This window comes from Triticum aestivum, chromosome 7A (assembly GCF_018294505.1).
Source record: "Triticum aestivum cultivar Chinese Spring chromosome 7A, IWGSC CS RefSeq v2.1, whole genome shotgun sequence".
In the NCBI taxonomy this organism is placed as follows: Eukaryota; Viridiplantae; Streptophyta; class Magnoliopsida; order Poales; family Poaceae; genus Triticum; species Triticum aestivum.
In genome coordinates this window covers 225,177,094-225,183,662 of record NC_057812.1, presented here as the reverse complement: position 1 = coordinate 225,183,662, position 6,569 = coordinate 225,177,094, and the positions used below count along the sequence as shown (strand labels likewise).

The window sequence follows — 6,569 nt, the reverse complement described above, 5'->3', positions numbered from 1 at the left end:
GCGCCAGCCAGAAATATCTCCCTCCTCACCCCCTTTCTCTCCCTCGTCTCTTCCCATCCCGCTCCTCTTCTCCATGCCGCCGCCGCCGCCGCTGCTTCTCCTCCCTCTCGGCCGCCTGTCTCCCCCGCCTCCAACACCTCCTCCTCTCTTTGCCTCCTCACCCAACCAACACAGCCAGACCACGTGATGTGGACGAGGAGGCAACAGATCGGACGAGGAGGCAACAGATCGGGAGGCGGGCAAGAGGAACCAGGTGGTTCTCCTTCCATGGCCGGGCCTCGACCAGCCGCATCTTCCTCCTCCCAGTCCGGCTGAGAGGAGTGGCGGATCCGCCTCCTCAAGCGAGCAGGGGCGCACGGGGATTCGATCCAGGGATCTCCTTGCGAGAGGCCGCCACCGTACCGACTCCAACCTGCAGCCTGTTCCAACTCAGGTTTGTCTTCGCTCTACTTGGTAGGCCACTGGCAGGAACATGTGCGTTGATGTATTTGATGTGGCTAATTGCAATCTCTAGCCTTCCTACCATCCTCCCCTTTATCCCTCTTGATATGCGAATTAGGATTCTAGCTAGCAATGCCTCACTATGCTATGTTGCAGCAAAACAATGATATAGATTTGAAAAGTTGATAATCAAGTATTACCTTCGTTTCAACAGAAAATAAATGGTTGGTGAACAAATATATATGTACAAAAAGTCTGCACAAATAGAATCTTCGATGGAAATACGCAAAATAATAGTCCTATGCATACAAGATACAGTACTGTGTGCCATAGATATAGCCTAAAATCTAACTCTGAGTCTCTAGATAATGTGAACCCGTGCTTAATTATAAAACTTGTGAATCAAAATCACTTGAGCAAGTTTCAGATTTATAAATATACTCATGCTTTCCAATTAACGATCCCAACTAAAGCACGAAGAAATATATCATGTTGACAACTTTACTCCTTGCTTGCAGAAAGTGACAGTTATACAAGAAGAACCAGATGCCACTGAAGATGCCAACGGTAACCATGTGTCTCAGTTTGTATTATATATGGGTTCTTTATGCTTGCCTTTAAATCCTTCTTAATTTTCCCAGTGCAGTCCAAGTAAGCATCGCGAACTGCCATAAGCATCGTGAACCACTCGAGTATCTTCATTCCCTATGTAGAACTGTTCAAGAAAAGCACGTGTAAAACCAAGTTCGTCTTTCGCTCTGCAAACCTGCTCAAAATAGTGGTCGTCCATTGAGACTTATTACTTTATTGTTTCCCGTGTCTTAGCAGTGTGGAGGAGCTGGCTTCCCGTGTCAGAGTTGCGTGTACTTGCGGGCTACTTCACCGTCACCAGCCCATCTGTAGGTATGCTAGCTCCTCCTCTTCTCTTCTTTGATGCAAATGCACAAAAGGAGAAGCTCAAATCTGGAGAGTAGCCAATGAGATATAGTTTTAAATTTTGTCTTTCTGCTGTAGTATTGTAGGGATGGACATATGGATTGAGTGGTACCCACCTGAAAGATACACATCTCAGCAGCCAAGAACTTCAATAAAAATGTATATCCCAACTTCTTTTATAATATTGAATGCTTCTCGGTCAACGTCGGTGTCACTTCCAGTCTTGGATGCTACCAGGATGCCAGGTGCAAACTTCATGGAGGCATAATGGCTCTGTACTAGCTTTTCTTGATGAATGAAAGCAGTGATGCTGATATGGACTATCTGAACAATCCACATTCAGTTTAAGTGATGTTACTTTGCTTGAAATTTTGAGATTGAACTATTAGCTCACTATCAGGTCTGCACCATTCTAGATATCATCTTGACTTTTAACTTCTCCAAATGCAACATTGGTAACATAAATAGGAAAAAAATCAAATTGTGAAACTGTAAGTAATAGCTTCACCTGAATATTGATCTGTTGGGTTATTGCAGGGAAGAGGTATGAAATTCTCAACTTAGGAAGGAACATACAACCTGTAATGTGTCGATCACTAACTAATAAACAGGAGTCTGATGTTGGAAAGAAGCAACTGGTACCAAAGCAAAAGCATCACGACTCCCCTTACAAATCAATGAAGTGTTCTAATTCTAATTCTGGCGATCTAAGCACCGGTCCAAGGTGATTTACCTCTTCCAGCCACTTTCAGTTTGTTCCAATTCAGTCCCCTCTGAGTTTGTTCTAAAAGAAAGTTCTTGTTAGGGATTTGAGTTTATCCTTTTAATTAACGTGTGCTCGTGCTAAAGCAGCGGCTCTCCCTCGGCTATGCCTGGATGTTCGAGCTGTCAGTGTGGTACAGGAGCAGCAGCCACCATCGTTGTCAAGTAGCTCCAACAATCACGGGCTCACTCTTGCTTCACAGACTATGTATGGTCAGTTCAGGTGATTTTTCCTCGGTGATTATTGGCACCCAGGATGTTACAATCTTATTCATGATCTGATAATTAGCTAGGAATTTTTGAATAGGATTTTAATCAGTTACTGTTTCTTTATTTTGTCCAGAAAATTGGAGGTTTTAGGATCTTTGGAAGTTTTTTGAGGCATCACCCTTCTTGTCCGCAGTTAAAAGGTGTGTGTGTGAGTCTGAGAAAAATACTTTTGCTTTACTTATGTTTCAACTTTGGCAAGGCATGTTTGTACAGGTAGTAAAAATGTGATGCAAATGTTTCTTTTACTAATTTGTGGATTTTGATAGTAGAATGTTGTTTTGGGCTGGTGCTAAGGATCATTCAGTTTCAAGGAAAAAGATATATGTGTGGTTTCTTTGCTTTACAGAAGATGCATTATATGATGTTTTCATTTTGGTAATCATAAGAAATTTTACATTTGATGGTGAATTTCAAAATTATTTTGTTTGGATTCTGAATCATGCTAGGCAATGTGACCATGACAGCATGCGACCGTCCCTCCTCCTCGACCTCCCTCCTAGCTGACCCCCCTTTCTCCTCAAGAGAAAACCATGAGTTGTTTTACTGAGAGAGAAGAAACAAGTAATATCACATTCTGAAGGTTCATTTCCTTTTATATGGGTGATGGGTCCTTAAAATTGTAAGCATTGCAGTTTTCTAACCATGTACATGGGTGGTACGCAGCTAAGCACTCAAGCTATGATTATTGTTGTATGTATGGATTAATAGTGGTAATCAATGTTTGGTTCAGGCCTTGAGCAGCTAAGATAACTCAAATGTGTACGCTCATTCAAAGTAACTGATTTACCTAAAGAACTTGGTTGATGATCAGGTGTGCATTTTGTATGCATTGGAATTAGATTCAGAATGCATGATGATTGGTTTCTTCTGTGTTCATATAGGAAGTAGCTTCTCATGCGCCAACATTTTTTAGGTGTGTTGTGCCGAGGAAATCTTGTGCTTCAGTGCGTACATTTTGGTTGTGTTTGTCTAGAGTTTTTTTTTGCTTATAGGACAAAATATTCTTATTTACTTTGATTCATCTATTTGTAGCAAAAAACTATTTCTTCGGGCATAAATATGTTGTGTTCATTATTCGGGTCAAATGAGTGAGACCGTCGTTTTTGTATTGGCTTCAAGGGGGGATGATTTGCTGTGTACGTTTCATTTTCCATCAAGGCCATCATGTCGTCCACTCATGTACATGTCATTCTCTGCTTTTAAACAAGTGTCGAGTGTAACCGCTAGCATGTGTACGAAGACAAATAATTCTCAAGGCACTGGCATGACTGGAGGAAAAGAGGTTCTGTGACTCAAGGTTGGGTCGCCCTGTGTATATTTATTTATGTATTCATATCCATGCTTGTGTGGTTTTCTCTATTTTCGGTAGCCAGCCGCATGCCTTCTCCTTATTTGCTTTGTCAATGTTCGTGTGTGCCCAACTCAATTGTTGCTGCTTTTATGTATGTGCTTTCTTATGTGGTAGATAAACTCTTGCTTTAATATGTGCACTTCCAGGTTTGACGCAGTACAGTGCGGGGGAGGCGGTGTCCTCTGCAGCTAGGTCTACTTGCTGGCGACCTCACCATCACCAACCCATCTACAGGTATGCTAGCTCCTCTTCTATTAATGCAAAAAGGAGATGCTCAAATGGATTGAGTGGTGCCCTTCTGAAAGTATTGCATTGATGGACATATGGATTGATTGGTAGCCCCTTGAAAGCTACACAGATCTGAACCAATAATTTTAATAAGAATGTGTATCCCAGCTCCTTTTATAATCTTGAATCCTTCTCGGTCCTACTAAACTGTAACTCATGTTTCTTTTTGGAAACAATATTTTGGACATATACTAATTAAGCTAGCTACATGGGAATCTTTTGTTCTGGCCAGATTTGATGATTTCTCTCAATATACTCCTGGCGATGTAGTTGGCAATGATTAGGTGGGCAGTTCTTCGCATTGCATTCTGTATTTAAGTTTGGACAATTGGCTGCTAATTTATCATGTGAATATGTTCTCTCTCTGGAGATGAAGATAGCAAATATTTGTTATATTCTTATCCAATGAGCTCACACCATTGTTGTGATCAACAAAAGATTCAGAACTTCCAAGCTCCGTTTTTTCTTGCTAGCTATGAAGGTGATACTTTAGTAAAAGGTGCATACAGTACTAACATTTTTTCTATCTTTATGCTCCTCCATATGGATGGGAACTAAAAGGATGATGATATTATTCTACCTTTCAATATTTGGTGGTGCATATTTAAGAAAATCACTGCTAAGCATGTCATTTTCTAGAAAGGCGCTTGACTGGAATGTATATGTATATAGTTAATAAAATCATAGTGACGGATTTTTCAGTTCCTCTATTTAGATTAGAGGCGTCTGCATGCATATTAACCAAGTGATCAGTCTTTCCAGCTCAAAAGAGAAAGTGACCGATGTTTTGGCATATTTTCCTATTAGGAATAAAATGGATATGCCCATGTGCATATGCACACAGATTTCAGGTTACAGTGTAATTAGGAAACAGATGATACCTCATTGTGTAGTCTTGGTCTGAGAAGAGTGGATATACTTGGTGAATATATATGTTCCACCCGACCATTAATTTCACAGAAAAGGACATGCACTTCAGTAGCAAAAATTTGATTGTTATGTACTATCTGTAATGCTAAGCATTTATTTGCTAATATCTCCTCATCTGAATTTGTATTTTGGTCATTTGGCCTTTTAACTATATGGGCAGCTGCAGATGGTCTGAAAAGCAAGATATGCTAGAGATAATAACTATACTTGCTGCTCCAGATGGACTAAGAATGGAACCATATCCTAGGCCTACATGCTAATATTGTACACCAACGAATGCTTCACTTATTTATACTTAATCAGTTGTGTAATAATAAGCGTGATATTAGCTTCTGTACCCATCTTAATGGTTAAAATACTTTTCTTCAATATGTGACACATTTGCTTCTGTTTCCACATGTCTTGCTTCATGATATCAACATTGTTAATCGTTTATCTTTATCTTTCTTTCCCTTTACAGCCTACTTGAATGGATATGGTTCTTGAGAGGACATTTCTTATGCATCAGGCCATGAAGGTGGATGTTGCTTGTATGCTAAGCAAGGAAGAGGCATGCCCTACCTGGCAGCGACCACCTTCCACTCAAGGGATATAGCACTATCATTTAGCACACACTGTTCCAGGAGAAACAATAATCATGAACAGAAACAGTAACCAACAATATCCCTACTGACCGGCGTGGCTCCACCAACGATCCATCAGCCCGTGGTACAGAAAGAGGTGATTCATCACTTGCTATACAATCTCTTTCACTATTTCCTTCTGATTCATCCTTGCTTTCCAATCTCCTTCTCTATTTCCTTTCTCCTGACTGTAGTATCCTCTTCAATCTCAGATCTAGAAGCTCACGCATGGAGGACATGGACATTGGTATCGTCTGTGACGAGGGTTCCCCAGGATCAATAGCGTCAAGGACAGGAACGCCTGTGCCCAATGTAATATTCTAAAAACCTGTTATACTCCATTCATCGTAGAGATAGCCTCCTGCTCCCCCTCTCTTACTCACGTACCTCCTCCTCCTGCCTCCTCCTGCCCCCCTCTCTTACTCACGTTATTGGCCCCTAATTTGTGACTTTCCTACGTTATTGGCCCCTAATTTGTGATTTTCCTGAACATGACACCTTTTCTTCTCCGGATCTGCATTCCACCTGTAGTAATTGTGATATTATATATGTATTCGTGTTCATTCTTAATTTAAACTAGACCTAGCTGTATATACTACAAAATTTGTTAAACATGCGCTGGGCAGGTTTCCATGATGAGTTCGTAGCCTTTATGAAGTTCTTGCTGATTGTTTTCTGTAATCATCGCTCATTTCTCGTCTCCACAGCACAAAATTTGATTCTTGCATCTAACCTTACCGGTGTGTTTACTGAACTTTGTATATATGAATTTCACCTCGTATTTTCTTCCTGGCTTGATAAGAACTGAACAATACAATTTGCTTTCTCGTGTCCAGTATTCCAGATTGAGTAATTCTAGAGATATGCGACCCGTAGACCGGTTTATGAAATTCTTTAGGTGTATTTTTCTTTCATGTACATAGTTGTAAATTGTTTGATATAAATTTTATAAGGATAAACAAGGCTTA

The 6,569-nt window shown here is 40.6% G+C and overlaps 2 long non-coding RNA genes across 2 annotated transcripts; both read left to right on the top strand.

Annotated features, from left to right (window-relative positions):
• Positions 1–1,289: 1,289 nt before the first annotated feature.
• Positions 1,290–2,313, top strand: LOC123153535 (uncharacterized). The gene is made up of 4 exons (XR_006476526.1): positions 1,290–1,344; positions 1,456–1,536; positions 1,915–2,101; positions 2,230–2,313. It is a non-coding gene; the product is annotated as an uncharacterized lncRNA (long non-coding RNA).
• Position 2,314: 1 nt separating this feature from the next.
• Positions 2,315–5,468, top strand: LOC123153534 (uncharacterized). The gene is made up of 4 exons (XR_006476525.1): positions 2,315–2,362; positions 2,483–2,549; positions 3,907–3,994; positions 5,439–5,468. It is a non-coding gene; the product is annotated as an uncharacterized lncRNA (long non-coding RNA).
• The last annotated feature ends 1,101 nt before the right edge of the window (positions 5,469–6,569 follow it).